At 44.7% G+C, this 19,384-nt stretch overlaps 1 long non-coding RNA gene across 1 annotated transcript; it reads right to left on the reverse strand.

Annotated features, from left to right (window-relative positions):
- Positions 1 to 695: 695 nt before the first annotated feature.
- Positions 696 to 5,786, reverse strand: LOC142559475 (uncharacterized). The gene is made up of 3 exons (XR_012823124.1): positions 5,604 to 5,786; positions 4,607 to 4,659; positions 696 to 2,204 (listed from the first exon to the last, which is right to left on the reverse strand). It is a non-coding gene; the product is annotated as an uncharacterized LOC142559475 (long non-coding RNA).
- Between the last annotated feature and the right edge of the window lie 13,598 nt (positions 5,787 to 19,384).

A 19,384-nucleotide genomic window follows, 5' to 3' on the forward strand; every position in this document is an offset into this window, starting at 1 on the left:
CATGCGCCCAGGACGCCGCCAGTCACGCTAGCTGCGCGGTGACCCTCGACTCTGCGTCCACTTTGCAGAGGCGTAGAGTAGAAGCACCGTGCCTCTAATGCAGGTGAACCATAAAACGCGCTTCAATTGTAATCCGTGATGCCATTTGGTAGCGCAGTGACGTGCGGATATAAGGCGCTGTTCAGTTGCCTTTATGAGAGGACTCACGTCTCCCTTTGGCAACACAGTTGATTCGTGACATTCCGGCGCTTGTCCACGCTCATATAAAACGCATCTGTACGCCAACTTAAGTACGAATGTGCTGGTTTGTAGGTAGTGAACGGATCACTCGTTACGTTAGCATCATTCATGAGGAAAACGAAGCGAGACAAGACACGAACGTTTCAAGTTTATTTCGAAGCTCGCAAACGTTGTTACATGTCAAGTATTTCCTATGGGCGGGACACAACACACGCACACACACAAAAAAAATGCAGTAATTTGAGGCTTCTTTTGCCGCGCATGCAAGGCAAACAGTATGCATACAGTGTGTGTAATACTACAACCACCACTGCGAATCATCGTTCAGTGACGCCAGCAGTCATGCATATTTGGATGTGTACTACGTGCTTTCACAGCTGCAGAGCAAGAATAATGCAGAGCAAGGTGGTGCAACCCTGCTCGACATCCTAGCCAACAGACATCCAATGTGGAGTATCCGGCTGCACGGAACAGTGTTTTAGCCACCGGCTAGCCTAGAGCACAATTTTGCCTACGTTACTACAAACCAATCTTCTCTACTTTACACGTGCCCACACGTACATTACCTGTAAACATGCCGCACTGACAAAAATGCGTTGCGGAATTTAGCAACAGAAAAAATATGACGTCGAATACGTCACTTATCGAACAACAGCTACTGGGAAGTATATCGCAAGTACGCACAAGGAAGCGTGGGGCTAAGTACTGCGCTCAGCTGTTCCTTCCGAGAGAAAAGGAGTGGATCACCGGAGAAAAGCGCTTGATGAAACAAAAAAAAAGCGCTAAAGTACGCGAGTAGTCAAGTTGCACTTCGTTCTTATACGGCGATTGCTTAACCTCCGCAATATGCTGACGGCACGAGCACCTTTTTCTGTTAAATACACGGGCGCAAGTTCAGGGGGCCGCGTTATACCACATCTCGATTTTTTTTTTCTACGTACTCAACCTGTGGTACGCCTTCAAGGTGCACCGTGAATATTGCAGAAGTCACGTGTCTCTCTAGGCTTCGTCGTCCACTGCATGCTGCCGCTTTCAAACACTTACTTTGACGAGCTTGCTGTTCAGATCATCCACAGCACAGACTGAAACCAAATGTGTTGGCCAGTATTTAACTCTGCAATGCGCTAGCACACTTCTACATTCACAAAATTTTCTCCATTTCACGCCATTGAGCGCAAATTTGTGATTAAAATACAAGTTGCGAGGAAAGATGATTGGCACTGCAGTCACAATTCGAAATGTTTTGCATAGCTTGGGAATCGAAGACTCAAGCAGCGCAGAATGCAAGAGGTGCGTTATGCATTACAGAGTTAAAAAGGTCCTGAAACACCCTAGTGGCTTCGAGAAAAATAGTGCGCAAACAGCACGCGGTACTGCAAACATTTCCGCCACATTTTGCAGTCGCAGGTTGTTTTCAGTCCCTTGAGCTATTCATGCCATCCCCCAACATTCCACTCCTAGTCGCTCCTCTGCTTTTGTTAGCTCGATAACTCGTTAAGCCGCCCTGTTATCCGTGCTCTTTTTCGATGACCCGTCCCAAGCTATCCTTAGGCTACTCAGCATGTGCCCCGCAAACACTTGTAATTAGCTCGACTAGTGGCATGTGAAGTTCGACTCGTCTGGCACGTCCTGGGTGTTATACGTCGTCGTCGCCGCCGCCGTCGTCGTCGTCTTCCGGCCTGATGGCCAGCGGTGTTGTCAGACTTTATTTTTGTGTGTGCGTAACCACGCGTTCCTCGGAATTTTCCGGCAATGGTTCGAATGGCCGCGTTGCCCTGACGGTGAATGTGGTCGCTCTGACGCAGGTTCGCGACCTGGCGTTGCAGCTGAACTTCTGCAGCCTGGGTCAGCGGCTCTTCGGCGGTCTCGGACCAAGTTGCTTCCGATCGATGGATTTCTCGTTCGAAGTCCGTGAGGATGGGGAGATCCTCGCCATCACTGCCAGTGAGCACGCTGCTCAGGCTCTGGAAAAAAACATTGAGAGGGCTGGCAACGCCTTCAGGCTGAAACAAATTCTTGTCGCTTGTTGTACTCAGTTTTAAAGGAATTCGCATATTGTTCAACAAACCGACGATGCTACGGAGAGTGGGAAGACGATATTTATGGATCCTGGTTCATAGCGCCGCTTCCGGAGGGCTAACCACATTATCTAACCCAAATATAGTAGGCTTTATTTATTTATTTATTTATTTATTTATTTATTTATTTATTTATTCACAGCACCGATAGGCTCCTCATGGGAGTAATGTGTAAGTGGGGCTTTACAGTGTTGATGAGAAGGTAGGGTGACAGGTACAAAAAAATAACACGTATGACACACAAATTGCGCTAAAAAGCAAAGTGACACTCGAAATACAACGCTTCCACACACGCGAAAAATAAGCAAGAACATGCCCTGAGCTGTCTACCAAAAAATACTTAGAATCAGAATGCTCACCATCAAGCAAGGATGCAAATAGCAGAGTTCATATCAACTAGACATTATCTAAACCTTCTAACGGCACAACCAATGTGCTCCATAAGGGACAATTCTAGAGCCTGGAAATATAGGCCATTTTATTTGCGGTCTTACTGGTATCCCCTTCAGTCACGAATTAGGGTCAACTGTCTATAAATGTGTAAAATTTACTTAATTTTAGGCCAAGATGGCTGGAGACCCCATGGAAATTAAGTCAAAGTGGGATGAGAAGAATTCTGTGCATATTATAGAGACCCATCATAACTACATAGTAATTAAATATTTATTATATTCAGTCATGATACGTTTCTTCCTTAAATATATGAACCACCCGCTCGGGTTACATGCGCATAGTAATTATTGGATGCAAGCATTACAAGAAGGGAAAAATATTCGCAATTAGTACCGAAACGCCCCACTTTAAACATTTCGTTAAATACGGTAGTGCCTTCACTAAAGCGGTCGTCAGTATAACGATACCTTTCCCTCAGAAGGGAAATAAGTGTGCTTTAGGAATAGAGAATGTTGAATTTACTCAAAGCTTCATGTTCTTTGTCTATTACCTGCAACCGATGGACAGTAATGACAAAAATAATTCGCGTCCACAAAAATGTAAACCGTGACTGAAGGGGACACCAAACTACTCTGAATATTTCATATATTGACCTGTCGATGACATGCTTTTATATATGTTGGCAGCCAAAGCGTGTCAAAAGCATGAGTCGAAGTAATGAATAGGCACAATACGTAAATCCTGATAAACAAACGAGTGCTTCTTATCTGCTCCGATTGTAAGGCACACATGAAGCTAGCTTAACGAAGCATTTCCTGAGCACTGAGGCCTAATTTCTGCAAATGGGAAATATTTCACATCTCATCACTGCACCATCAGCATAAATAAAAACCAAACCACAGTGTAATCGATTGACATGCCTCCTAAGGTAATTGCATGTAATCTAAATGCTATGTAGTCAGTTTTAAATGTGTAGTAGTGGTAGTAGTAGTAGTAGTAGTAGTAGTAGTAGTAGTAGTAGTAGTAGTAGTAGTAGTAGTAGTAGTAGTAGTAGTAGTAGCGAGTATACGTTTTGGAGTCCTAATTAAAAGCGTATTTAGAAATGCAGGTGAACTTGAAAACGGAATAATATGTGCGAATAGTTTCAGAAACGTTCCCGTTTGAATTTACGCTGATGGTGCTTCCAATTGTGCTTTATTAAGTTCAGTACTTTGCTTTTCTGGTCTGTCGCATGCCGCTGGAAACGCTTTGGAAGGGCACCGGGTCTTTGCCCCGTTGATTTGTGCAACTTCGCCCGTGTTCAGTGCGCGTCGGTTACGCGTTTCGTGGGCAGAGACCGGCTTCTGCGAGGAAGCATGTCGTGCCCGGAAGCCACCTCGGACTCACCACTACTCTACGAGCAAGCCTAGACGCGCTGCGCTGTTGTGCCTGTAGATTGGCCGTTAAAGGCGCGCTGATCTCCTTCTGCGGATGCGGCTGTTTTGGAGTTTGTTGCCGCTGATCTGCGCACTTGAAACTCGCTTTTTGTATCACTTTTACAAAATCTTTACAGCTTTCGAATATTCAGTAGGTCATAGCGAGCAGCGTTGGGATTACACAAAGCGGCACATTTGTTTACATCGACATCTACATCCATAAATCGTTAATTGTTAGCTTGAAATACCGTAGAAAAGGCACATCCCCGACATAAAGTCAGAAAGCAGCAAAACATACACATCTACAAATATGAGCGGCCGAGTAACTTAAAAAGTATATCTTTGCACTTCAATATGTAGATCAAAAAGGCTCAACCCTGCTCGACATTCTGTAACTCGGCTGCACGTAGACAACACGGAGTGTTCTTGCCACCGGCAAGGCTGGAGCACAGTGTCGCCTACGCTACTCGCCACTGGCACCTGTGGCAGGCTGCGGATGCTGTTCGCCTCGCTGCTCCAGGAGCCAGGTGGACCTGGGAGAGATGGCAACGCCAGAGTGAGAATCGCACCCTACGTGTTTTCCTGAGCTTAGGGATTCATCGACCACGCTAAGCAGTTACAGCCACGTTAGAGCGCAATCAGCAGTAGTTTTGTGCCCTTCATTTCTGTATTTCAATAAAGAACCAGTTACACTACGGTACTACATTGACTGGCAAATGGGGCAACATAGGTCCATACAAAACCTGGTGATAAGAGCTTCACCTTTGCGCTTGTCTTTCGCACGGGTATCTTAAACTTTTGCAGTATGAAACGTGTGTGCCCCTTGCCCCTACAATACGAGGCGGTAGGAGCGGCGCCTATGGGCAGTATATGCAAACCACCTATTCGCTTTACTCCATGAGACATGACTCCATGCGAGACAATTCCACGATCTCTGGGCAAAGCTATCGACACTAATGCACATTCAATGACATTCAATGGCACCATATGATCTCGCCTACTCTAACTTCTAACAGCACTGGCCTTACGCATTGCATTTCAAGTCGGGTCGCAATGTTGTCTACTGATGAAGCCTGCTGCTAATAATACACTTAACTGCAGCGATGTTTGATAAAACCGCATCAAATACTAATCGAATAGGGTCAGAAGTGAAAGTAATTGAATATATAATACTTTTCTAATAGTTATCTAATGAGGAACTTCCGTTTTCACGATCAGTATGAAGCAGTCTTGAGAACGCCATATATTCGCGACATTACTAAATTTTTGTGAATTGCACATTTTATTGAAAACGCAGATCAAGCGACAGAAGCACATAGCACCTTCTTCGCATACTCAGCAATCACCGGTGAGTGCAGAAGATAGCCGTCTAGCGCGAAGAAAAAAAAAAGGGGGGGGGGGGAAAGCGGGTAGCAAGGACAAGGCACATTAAAGAGGGTAAAGTAAAACAACGATGCATAAAGGACTGAAACTGTACCTTACACACCGCAGTTGACCTGGCAACGCTGTGCAACCTGTCAGCATAAGCGATGTTCGAGTGCAGCCAGTGAATCTAGAGCTGGGTCGAGGGGTTCCGGTGCCGGCAAGGGCCGCTCTCCGACCCGGGTCTCCCGAACAATGCGCCCATGGACGCCTACAGGGTGGGGTTCTTTGGACACATGCTGGCCCTGTGGATGTCAGTGCGCGCTTTCATAATCACGATCTTTCTATGATCTCCTGCTCTCTGGCCTTTATGAAAAGCCTTGCTAACTTTTCCGTGAAACCTACCTTCCTGAACGCTTTACGTGATCTGATGTAGACAGTCTATAAAGAACTGCTGAAAGCTTTCTTGTGTGAAAAAGTTGTCTGGTTGCTTCACACACACGTCAGCACTAGGGTGACAAAGATTGCTTCTTATTTTAGTAACCAAGGGACACTTGTCTGCATTATTGCACCATCAGACCACTCAGGCAACCACATTCACCTACCATAGACTCCTCCCAGTTTCGAAATGCAAGTGATTCTAAAGCCATGTACAATAAATGTACAATAAATATTTCAAGTGTAGTCCTTTAGTTTGTCAATTACTTGCCTCTATTGTGAAATTGGATGAAAAACCGAAATTTTGAATCCAAGTTGAATGTAACACTGCCAAAACAAATTATTCAATTCGAGAATTAGGTATTCAAAATTTCTTTAAATATTTAATTATAATCGAATGCAACAGGGTAATAAGAATATCGGAGCTAGACTTCCGTAAAGAATGACCCGTGCCTGCGCTGGAGTCTTCTATAGCCATTTATAAGCCAACATATATAGCGGAGAGCTCTGTTTTGCTCATACGTGATCTGTCTTTTTGAACAGACTTTCAAATGGAATTTTTGGGTTTTTATTTTTCACGTTGAAATTAATCGAGTTTCACCTGAACCATCCTTCTTCACAATGATAGCTTAGCATTAATCAGAAAGTTCTGTTCGAGCTCGACACTTCTGCAACAACCAGCTCTTTAAATCTGAGTAGGTGTTCGCTTTGATATTGAAACCACATTTACCTGGTCATATCTCTTACATAACAGCTAGGTTAACTTGGATTCTTAACGCGCTGGTCCTTATTTATGTTTGAGTGAAGGTTGAGCTATATCTTAATTTGAAAATGCAACAATCCTTGTCAATTTTGTTCTTTCGGTTCTTCATAAACTGGCATGGTACCAAGTCTTTGTTATCAGCAATATCAGCCACTTTCTCGGGAAAAAAATAAGTTCTGGTGTTCTACGTCTCAATAGCACAATCTGATTATGAAGCACACCGTAGTGGGAGACACCTGATTTATTTTGTCCGCATGGGCTTCTCTGCCATGCACCTCAACATGAGTACGCGAGGGTTTTTGCTGTTCACCTCCGTCTAAATATGGTCATTGCCAGTGGTAGCTAACCCACAACACTGGGATCAGTTGCGCAATGCCTAGCCACTTGCCCTTAACACTAAGCTTCTTGCCGCCATGCTGCTGAGAAATAAAATTATGAAATAAAGTTTCATAGCGTCATGCTCACACCGCATTGCTAAGAATAACAAGAAACATTTGCGTGCTCGAGTTAAGCGTGCGTGAAAGCGCTTTATATGTAATTACAATGGCGTAGCGAAAGACAAAAAGAAAGAACACGAAGCTAGGCGTCGCTTCTTCGATACGCTCACCTTGCCGGTTTGACTGGTGCAGTCGGCCCCCGTGCTGCCTCTCCCACTTGACCTGGTGACCACACACGAGAGGCCAGCATCGTCTTCGTTCGACTGATGCGTGGAGGACAGGAACATGTCGATCTCGCGCCGCTCGTTGTAGGAACCAATGAAAAAGAAGACAGCGCACACGTGTGTGAGGAGCACGGTGAAAGAGGTGAGGACGTTGGCCTATTCTGTGCACCATTAGAAAGCGAGCTTGGCACAGAGCCAGAAACGCTTTCGGCCGTATACGCGCACGCATTCGGTGTGATCGCCTCCGAAAGTGATCGCCCTAGAAGTGATTGCCCCAGATGTTGCTTCCGAACTCCTCGCCGTCCGCGCCTCGATGATAGTTGTTCACCTACGTAGTCCGATATACAGCAACGCCAACTGAAAGGTGGTGTTTTGTGGCTTGACAATTACAGGCTAATGGACAGTAAATGATAGACAGTAAAAGAAAAAAAGAGAACAGGGAAACGTAAGCGAAGCACACTGACATGCGCCAACTCCCAACAAATGAATGATTCTGGAAAAGGAGGGGATAAATACTTTGTCTCATCAGAGCTGAAAAGCAAAACCAAAAAGCCGCAATTGTGCAGAAGGGTCTAGGCCATGCATTCCACGACACCGTGATCCCCCCGTGACAACACAAGCGGTTTCATGAGCTACTGTTTACCGCCGTAAGTTTACCTTATCTCTCTCGTCTGAATTTTTTTGTTGGAATATGCGACATATGACTATCTTTTGCCTTTCGGCGATTGCTGTAAGCCTGAAAACAACATTTTGCTGATGCTCATTCCACCCTTACTTAACACAGCGTTCAGTTTTTGCCTAGTTTATTTCTGATGATTGGTTTACCTATGTCATAGATTGCGCCTATTCCCATGCAACGTAAGTAGTGCGGTGCTTAAGATATATAAGTTTTACTAGCAGGATCAAGTCTTCGTTATAGCCCTACCATGTTTTTAGTACCGAAATCGTTGCACACACACACACACACACAATATATATATATATATATATATATATATATATATATATATATATATATATATATATATATATATATATATATATATATATATATATATATATATATATATATATATATATATATATATATAATTGCGCTGTGCAACCTTTTTTGTATTATGAGATTTTGGTGGTACACGTAACCTATGATCTCTACGGTAAGGCCAAGCTAGTCGAAAGAATATAAGAGTTGGCTTGAATATAATTAATAAAGAGACCAAGATAATGGTAAATTGCATAGCAATGAGAATTCGCGATTGGTAGTCAGCCTCAGGAATCCATGAAACAAAACGTATATGAAGGCTAATCAGGCAAAGGCAGCCGTGATCATGGGAAGAGAATTTACAGGAAAATAAAATTTGCTGGAACGCATACGGCACGCATTACGAAATCATGACCGGCAGCTTAGCCGGATCTTTGAAATGTGTACAATTGTTTTCTGCGGGTGCTAAAAATTGAGCAGAAACCTTGGGATCGGCAAAGAACCCTGAGAAGAAAATATTCGACCTCTCGTTCATGGACAAGAAGACGGCGAAGTGGATCGTTAGGGCTAGCCGTTATTCTAGTTCATATTAACAGGAAAAAGGGAAGCGGAGTGGGCCATGTAATGAGTAGGGCTGACAACCGGTGGTTTGAAAGTGCTGTCGAGGACGGCAGGCTAGGTGGTGTTATAAAATTAGGAATTTGGCAGGCATAAGTTAGAATCAGCTGGTGCAAGACAAGGGTTATTGGAAATTGCTGGGAGTTGGCATAAATAGGTTGCTGCTGATGATGATGATGATTGCTTTATTTTTTTTCTCCTTCGAGGTTAGCTTTTTGTTTAACCTTTTATGCTCACGTTCACTGACAGACGTGATGAGGTGCAATAGGTAACCACACAAATCAACGCGGTAAGTTTGGGTAATGACTAGCAAAATTAAACGACAAATACTAGAGAAGAAAGCAGAAGCCAACAAACACTGACACGAAGGACAACATAGGTGAAATTACTTGTGCTTAATAAACTAAATAAAGAAACGATAAATATAATGAAAATTAAAGTAGAGGAAAAACAACTTCGCGAAATGCGAAGTTTGTGGGTTCGGTTCCCACCTGCGGCAAGTTGTTTTTTCATCTACTTTAATTTTCATTGTATTTATTGTTTCTTTATTTCGTTTATTAAGCACAAGTAATTTCCCCTGTGTTGTCCTTGGTGTCAGTGTTTGTTGGCTTCTTATGATATGACTAATAAAAGATCGGGCCCCTCGGTTAACCCCCTTTCTTCTCGTTCAGGGAAGAAAGCAGATGTCATTTATTATCCCCTAAATAACCCGATGGGGCATGACATTACAAATTTGCCGGTTGGTCTTTGTCGTGCGTGAGCGCAGAATTAGTTGGGCTATTAAGTAATGGATGACATATTGCGTTTATGTTAATCTTACTTTTATATTGTTACAAGATCGCGTTGTGTTTGCGTGCTTTGCTTCTATTAGTCTATTTATGTACTATCGTATATCTGTATTACATTACCAACGAGCCGAAGCCATAAATGTCTTTATCAGCAATTTTATATTTCCGAGGAGGCATGTACAGCTACTTTGTAAGTGCATGGAGTCAAGAATTGAGTAAGATAACGTGGTATCCAGCACAGCAAAGTGAAGAGCAGAGAATAAACGCATACACAGCCCATCGGCGGCTGATGTTCTTAAAAGAGGTGCAGCATATATGTAATTGACTTTATGAAGAACCAACGCGGCATATGAAACGCAACAAAATGCAGAACGTCAACGAATGAACCGGAGTGGAATTTTGTTTCCCGTATTATCACGCTGTGGCGGAACCTGCAATATCGCATCTGGCCCAAATTAGCAATTTGAAGTTTCTGATGCCTGCCACATGACAACAAAGTTGTGTAAATCCTACGCATGTGTTGGAATTTATCACAGCTTAAGTGAAGCGTCCAATCGAATGCTATACAACTAACGGCGATGCGTGTTTACATTCATCGTGTGCAGCGTGTAATCCCGTACGATGTTTATTTAATTTCTTTAATTTTATGCAATTTTTTTTATATTTGTAGACTGCGCCGTTCATAAGCTATGCCGAATTTCAAACACTACAGGTTTTCCCGCTCAGCTTAATCGAAATGCCATTGAAAATAATCCAGGTGCCAGCCAATTCAATCTGAACGCCAGCATTTTTAATCCAAGTGCCAATAGTTCAGTACAGGCGCTACCAAATTCAATCCCAGCGCCATCCGAATTAATCCGCGTGCCAACTCATTTAATCCTTGTGCCAGCCATGTTAATCCAAGTGCCACACATTTTATTCCCAGTGCCAGTCAATTTAATCATGTTGGAAATTGATTGAGAAAATTCTTGCAGAAGAGGTCGTAACCGGCGTCATGAATGCCCTCTATTGATGATGCGACCACTCTATTGGTGTCAGCACTATAGGAACAGCTTCCACGTAACCAGTGTCGTCATGGCTGGTTCGAAAACACTTCCGCGTGGTATACCGCTACCTCAATTACTCCTTTTCGAGTCGCATTTCTGGGTGACTCACATAAGCAAGTCAGAATCGTGACGGATATTACGCGACTTGGGTTGCGATCATGACATGCGATTTCCTTCCCTATCGTCATGCATATTGATCGAAATCGTTCGCAAGGATAAAAACTTGCTCACCATTACTCATGCACTTGACATAATCACTAAGCGACGCATTATAGCTCACTAAGCTCGTGCATGGTTGGGTGAGAACCGTGGTGACCTCACGGGAGTTACTATAGTGATCACCTCATTCTACTTTGTGATAATGAACCGGTTGTTCCTCTTTGAGAGCCATTTCGTTTGATATGCATGTCGGCAGATTAGTAGGGTGCATGGTACGGGAAAACACGTAGTGATGTCACGTCAGTCACTAGTGATCTTTTCATTTGACTTTGTGATAATGAGCAGGTTGTTACTCTTTAAAGGCCATTTCGTTTGATATGCATGTCGGCAGGTTAGTACGACATCTTTGGGTGAGAACCCTGATTACGTCATGTGAGTCACTATTGATCACTTCATTGGCTAGGTTATAGTGAGCCGGACGTTATCTTTTATAAGCCAGTTCGTTTGATATGCATGCCGGCAGGTTAGGATAGTGCATGCGTGAGAAGCGTTGTCGGTGGTAACTCCGTTAGACAGGATACCAGTAAGCTATCGCAGGAGACGAAGACAAAAGATCTGATCAAGAAGCGCCAATGTATGAAAGCCTCCAACCCTACAGCTAGAATAGAACTGGCAGAACTTTCCAAGTTAATCAACAAGCGTAAGACAGCTGACATAAGGAAGTATAATATGGATAGAATTGAGCATGCTCTCAGGAACAGAGGAAGCCTAAAGGCAGTGAAGAAGAAACTAGGAATAGGCAAGAATCAGATGTATGCGTTAAGAGACAAAGCTGGGAATATCATTACTAATACGGATGAGATAGTTCAAGTGGCTGAGGAGTTCTATAGAGATTTATACAGTACTAGTGGCACCCACGAGGATAGTGGAAGAGAGAATAGTCTACATGAATTTGAAATCCCACAAGATTGCATGCTTTGGCAGTGTCCTGTGACTTTCACAGACTGACAAAGAGAGATTGGTCGCGGCGAGTCCTACACAGTGGAGTTCTTTTCGATCAAGTACAGGCCGTCCAGAAGGCCCACGATACGGCGGTAAGGTTAAACCTTACTGTCCCGACGTGGGAGCCGCCTGCGTCAACCTAAGGGTTGATCTTCAGCACATTAAATAAAGTTCATCATGCCATACCAAGTAACGCCGGAAGAAGTAAAGAAAGCCTTAGGAGCTATGCAAAGGGGACGGCAGCTGGGGAGGATCAGGTAACAGCAGATTTGTTGAAGGATGGTGGGCAGATTGTTCTAGAAAAACTGGCCACCCTGTATACGCAATGCCTCATGTCCTCAAGCGTACCGGAATCTTGGAAGAACGCTAAAATAATCCTAATCTATAAGAAAGGGGACGCCAAAGACTTGAAAAATTATACTCTGATTAGCTTACCGTTGCCTACAAACTATTTACTAAGGTAATCGCAGATAGAGTCAGGAACACCTTAGACTTCTGTCAAGCAAAGGACCAGGCTGGATCCCGTAAAGGCTACTCAACAATAGAAGATATTCACACTCTCAATCAGGTGATGCAGAAATGTGCGGAATATAACCAACCGTTCTATATAGCTTTCATTGATTACGAGAAAGCGTTTGATTCAGTCGAAACCTCAGCAGTCATCAGGGTGTAGACGAGCCGTATGTAAAAATACTGAAAGATATCTTAGCGGCTCCACAGCCACCGTAGTCCTCCATAAAGAAAGCAACAAAATCTCAATAAAGAAAGGCGTCAGACAGGGAGATAGGATCTCTCCAATGCTATTCACAGCGTGTTTACAGGAGGTATTCAGAGACCTGGATTGGGAAGAATTGGGGATACGAGTTAATGGAGAATACCTTAGTAACTTGCGATTCGCTGATGAAATTGCCTTGCTTAGTAACTCAGGGGACCAACTGCAATGCATGCTCATTGACCTGGAGAGGCAAAGCAGAAGAGTGGGTCTAAAAATTAATCTGCAGAAAACTAAAGTAATGTTTAACAGTCTCGGAAGGGAACAGCAGTTTACAATAGGTAGCGAGGCACTGGAAGTGGTAAGGGAATACACCTACTTAGGGCAGGTAGTGACCGCGGATCCGGATCATGAGACTGAAATGATCAGAAGAATAAGAATGGGCTGGGGTGCGTTTGGCAGACATTCTCAGATCATGAACAGCAGGTTGCCGTTATCCCTCAAGAGAAAACTGTATAATAGCTGTGTCTTACCAGTACTCACCTACGGGGCAGAAACCTGGAGGTTTACGGAAAGGGTTCTACTTAAATTGAGGACGACGCAACGAGCTATGGAAAGAAGAATGATGGGTGTAACGTTAAGGGATAAGAAAAGAGCAGATTGGGTGAGGGAACAAACGTGAGTTAATGACATCTTAGTAGAAGTCAAGAAAAAGAAATGGGCATGGGCAGGACATGTAATGAGGAGGGAAGATAACCGATGGTCATTAAGGGTTTCGGACTGGATCCGAAGGGAAGGGAAGCTTATCAGGGGGCGGCAGAAAGTTAGGTGGGCGGATGAGATTAAGAAGTTTGCAGGGACGGCATGGCCACAATTAGTACATGAGCGGGGTTGTTGGAGAAGTATGGGAGAGGCCTTTGCCCTGCAGTGGGCGTAACCAGGCTGATGATGATGATACCACGCGGAAGTGTTTCCGACAAAGCCATGACGACACTGGTTGCGTGGAAGCTGTGCTCCTATAGTGCTGACACTAAAAGAGTGGTCACATCATGAATAGAGGGCATTCATGACGCCGGTTACGACCTCTTCTGCAAGAATTATTTGTTGCTCAATGAATTTCCAACAGGATTAAATTGACGGGCACTCAGATTAAAATGTGTGGCACTTGGATTAACATGGCTGACGCAAGGATTAAATGAGATGGCACGTGGATTAATTTGGATGGTGCTGGGATTAAATGTGGTGGCGCCTGGATTAAATTATTGGCACTTGGATTAAACATGCTGGCGCTCAGATTAAATTGGGTGACACCTGGATTATTTTCAATGGCGTTTGCCTCGTTGTGCTAGAGCACTACTCAACCTGAGGGTTGGTTGCGTGAACGTGCACGAACGTTTATACAGACAAGGATGAGTGGCAAGTCCACCGTGTACGTCTTGTGGCTGCTGCGAGAGACTTCAGCACCTTATATTTGGGTGTCCCGATTTCAGTGCGCAGCGCTTGTCACTAGTGAGAAACTATCATGTCCTTGGCCTGCGGTGTGCGACACTCGAGGAATGTTTATACTCCAGATGTGCGTGTAAACGTGATCAGGCCCATCGCGCTCTACTTACCTTTCTAGAGTTAACTAACTTAGGTTCATGCTTGTAGCGTGAACATTCAACATTATGTAGTGGCATGAGCTTCAGTGACCGGCCCTGTTGTGTGTGATCTGTACTGTGTTCTACTTTAGTCTTTAGATTTGTCCTGTTGCTCTTCCTTTCCTCCTTCCTCCCCTCCTTCCTATCTTCTATTTCTGTGTTGCTGTCACCTTCCTTCAGAAGAGTAGGCAGGCGTTGGCCCCCCTTCCCCTTCCGGTGGCAGTTGCCAGCTTGTTCCTCGCTTTCCCTTTCCTGTTAACTGTGTATATGTGTTCAAAACAAATAATAATAATAATAATAATAATAAAACTGAGCGGGAAAACCTGTAGATCAGGCAGTTGCGCACTGTCAGACTTCTACGTAGCCATCTCAAGAGGACAAAGGCAACTTATGTTTGCCGATGTAAGAATGGCGATTGCAAGTGTATGCACAGAGAAGCGTGACACACGTTTTTATGTAACTCTGGCGTCAACATTGGCGCAAACCGGGAGGAACATACCGAAGCTTTAATTCAAAGAAAATCAAGTGCACTAAAGAATCAGTTGATTATAATGTGATCATTCATTTGAACGTCTGTGTGCCTCAGAGATACTTATGTCCAGGTTTTATGTAGGAATTTTTTTTTCATTACGCGTAACAGAGGTGCGCTTCCGGGCACTACTATGTCGTTCAGCTTATAAGGATTATACAAGCCCTCTCAATCGTACTTGCATTCGGTGCATGTAATGTTCGCAAACACATCCACAAATACATTCACCGAGATAATGACCGACCCAGAGCCAGCGATCACCCCACCAAGCATAGCAGGGTAGAAAGAAAAGAGAGAGAGAGAGAGAGAGAGAGAGAGAGAGAGAGGAAAGGGGAAAGGCAGGGAGGTTAACCAGAGAAAAAGATCCGGTTGGCTACCCTACACTTGGGAGAGAGGGGAGGGGGAGGTAAAGTGGTAACAAAGTAGAGATAAGGAAAGGAAGGAGCGTAGACACACAATCACAATCGGTCACTGACACCGAATACTGTCATCGCACAGCACAGTGACACTTGCCGCACTATCAACATCTGTTCAGGCTACAGCCGCCTGTCCAATTCTGTCGCCCGCAAAAACCGCAACAGTGCCCTCGTCGCCCTCTGCTGCGATGGCTTGTGATGGCGGTATCTTAAAATAAGTTCCTCTGTGAGAGGTCTTAGGTCAAAGCGCGCTATCGCGGTTGCGAGTGATTGTCTCTGTAAATTATATCGAGGACAGTCACAAAGAAGGTGTTGAAAGGTCTCCTCGTTACCACAGTCCTCACACGTGGCGTCGTCGGCCCATGCAATTCGGTAAGCGAAAGACAAATCGTCTACCGCCAATTCCTTCTGCGGTTACCACCGGTAACAATAATAACCACCCTAACCGCGATTACGCCGCAATATGGCAGCGCCCCACGCAGCTCAGACCACCCGCTTCGATCCCAATTTACGCTTGTTAACGGCTGTCAGCCCAGACAACAACCAATAAATATTAAAATCCATCGTCGCTTAGTTTCATCTCACACTGAGGACAAAGCATTAGATATGTTTTGTCGTTATTGAGATGAGCTGCTCTTTTCGACGCTGTTGGACTACAGAGGCATCGCCGATGAGTAAAATTGGTTTGATTTCCAATTAGCAGGTGGCACCAGAGCATTAGCGCTGGTGATGCTTTCATGATGTGGAACGCTACGAAGGCCTAGTTATTCTACCACTCTGTTCTAGTATGGCACGTGATGACAGTGGAGAGCAAACACCAAATACACGCCGAGCAGATGGTACAGGGCATGGGAACATTTATCGGGGCGTTCTCTCTTACGAAAAGTGGCCATGGAGGCTGCACTGAACTTCTCAGAAAGCGTATTCGTGAAGCGAATGCCCACTGTGGTATTCATGAAAACTCAGCCTATATATTTAGAACACAAAAGATTTGTTACGTCACTCTATTAAAGGTGGAGGATGCGTCGAAAGGATGGCATGCATACGCTATGCAAACGACGCGGCGCGGATGAACGCGTCTTGACGGGCATGCAGCCTTACTATTGACTAAGGTACCCTGCAGATCCTCCAGTGCTGCAAGGAACTACTGAGTACAGTTCCACGGCCTGTTGCGAGATACTTCATCCTTTTTATAAGGTAAATAAGTGTGCCCGTTTGTGTGCGTGTTTGTGCACATGTTTGTGTGTGAATAAAAGGGAAAGACAATTATAACGCAATGGTACGATGACAACTGCACAACGTTTAAACACGAAAAAAAATTACGAGAAGGTCATGGCGCCATCGACAATACTAACGCTACGACGATCTCACGAGGACGAGCCCGGCAGAATGGCGACATGGCCGTAAGGGTGATGACTTGACTACGATGAAGCTTGACTGTGACGCCAACATGACGGCTACATAACAACTGCGGGGATATGATAAAGACTGCACCATAACGAGGATGGTGAGATACGGAAACGACAACAATGACGTCGTGGATACAGCAACACGTAGATGATGACAACACCCAAATGCTGAGCCCGACAACAAAAAAATTACAAAAGGACAGTGTATGACGACTGTGTGATGGCGACTATGACATGGTGGCATGATTACTGAAGTGCCGTCGCAAAAAAATGCTATGAGTGCCTATGTAAGCCAATAGCCCAAACGAATGAACGAACGAACGCTTGAATGAGGGAACAAACGTACGAATGCACAGTTTAACCAAGAACTAATTGACCAACGAAGAAACGAACGAAAGGACAAATGAAAGATTCCTTGCTGAGTCCGGCCACCGACCAGCCATGAAAGCAGACGGAAGAAAAAAAGAAAGTGTTCGCCGAGAAATTTGCGACCATAAACCTTCTAGAAGGCGCGCTGCTGCCAAAAAATCATCATCAACGACGACGCCCGCGCTGTACATGCCCAGAGTTCCAACTTTTTTTTTGCCACAGAAGTAGTCATGCAAGCAATGACACTCATCATCGCTTCGTCATGTCAACGTTTCGTCCTTAGGAAGTTGTTGGATTTGTTGTGGTAGGTAGACAATTTGAACAGTGTGAAGCGACAATAGAAGTGAAAACAGAGTCCGAGAAAGGTACAAACAGAACTAAATATACGGAAGATACATATTAAGTACAAGAAAAAAAGAAAATGACAGGCACGGGTAGTGACAAACTTAGAAGAGTCTCACTAATAATGCAGCGTGGGCAAGGCAAACGCGATTGTTTCTCCTTTTAACCAGGTTCCTTGACCAACAGCGAAGAAATCTCACGTTCCCGTGTGACACGATCGATCTTGGAATACTCAGGTTCTTAAGCACGTAGCCACCACAGCAGAGATTACACGGCCCTCGTTGACAGTCAACGCAAAGATGCTGAAACACTCTTTCTCAAAATTACAATTCCCCGTAATGTCTCCACAATAGTTGTGATTACAAATATGTCCTACTTCTCTGTGCACGCACCTGTCATCGACATTTTCCCCTCGACAAGCATCGCACATCGCCTTCGTCCTCGTCACATCGCTACACAGGCGTCTCACGCTGTGCACCCGCGTGATTTGATGTTTGCACCTCGGAAGGACTCTGGATGGTATGGTGCGGAATTCTAAAAGTTGTAGAAGGAGGAGGCTGTGTATAGACATTGCATGGATGTAGCGTTCAACAGGATAAGCTAAAGGAATCGTGCGCATCCCCGTTAGTTGTATAGCAATTATGAAAAGCTTTACTTCAAACAGTTTATAAGATGTGTGTTCGGTCAGAATTGTACTACAATGAGGCTGCCACGAGAGAAAATCAAGAACCCAGCGTCAAACGTCACCAAATGTAAACCTGCCTGCACTATTCCTTGAATGCTCTATCAGCAAGTTTTAATTGTGTTTCGGAATAAGGAGCGAGCAGGCTATTTTTCAACTACAACGACGTCAAATTCAAGTACTTGCTGCACAGAAGAAACATATGTAGTGCATTTGCCGAACCACATGTAGGCCAACTTGCCGTTGTACGAAAGAGAAAGCGCTTACAGCTAAAATGCAGCGGGTAGTACTTCGCGTGGCTCCCTAACCAAATGTTGAATGAGCCTAATTAACTCAAAACAGTGACAAGGAATGTGCTCACCTCATCTGTTACAGGAAGCGGAGCTTGGCCCGGCTGTGCGTACCCTCGTTCCTTGAACCAAGAGCCACGGGGACGTCCTACATAAAAAAAGCAGCCAGCATTGATTCATCGAATTAGTGGTGTCTTCAAAAATATGGCGTAAGTTGCGTTCACTCGTTAAAGGTTAAAGCTATTAACGAAAGCATGTGAGAACTGTTTCACGCAACGACATGCACGGTTAATGGTAAACTGGCAGACGACCCGAAATGAACCAACGATATCGATTCAGGCTACATCGACCGTTATTGCAGCGAGGACAATGTTTAAATAGATAGTAACGGCAGAAATCAAACATCGCGAACAGAACGAAGTTAACCCAGACGCTTAATTTGCGTATGTTGAACAACGACTAGACCCCAACTTGTCTTTTCGATAAAGAAAATGTGATAGAAAAAGACTGGCACCTGTGATTCCTTAACGCATGCAGCCGAGGGGCCACAAGAGCAGCTGGTCGCCAGGTTAACAGGGCGGACATGGCGATTCCAGCTCGCCCGATCAGCTGGTCAGTAGATCCACAGGGTGGGGTTCAAGAGAGCAAGCTGCTCAAACAGCTGGCCACCAGGTCAGCAGGGCGGTCTGCCAGACACCATCGTGCTAGATGGTCTGGCTACAAGGTGCGCAGTGTAGGCAGCAAGACACCGGGCCGCTATAGAAGAGCCGAATGAGATAAGACGGCGTGAAAGAGGTTCATTGAAATGCAGCGACTGCCTAGTGGAATCTAACCAGTTACGCAAGTTGGCTTCATGAATATTGACTGAAAGGCAGTAAGTACGCAACGGCACACAAAACAAATTAAATCCTGGGCTTTTACGTGCCAAAACAACGATATGATTATGAAGCACGCCGTAGTGGGGGCCTCTGGACTAATTTTCACCACCGGGGTTCTTTAGCGTGCACCCAATGCACGGTACAGAGGCGTTTTTGCATTTCGGCCCCATCG

The sequence above is a fragment of the Dermacentor variabilis genome, chromosome 10 (genome assembly GCF_050947875.1).
Source record: "Dermacentor variabilis isolate Ectoservices chromosome 10, ASM5094787v1, whole genome shotgun sequence".
Taxonomy (NCBI): domain Eukaryota; kingdom Metazoa; phylum Arthropoda; class Arachnida; order Ixodida; family Ixodidae; genus Dermacentor; species Dermacentor variabilis.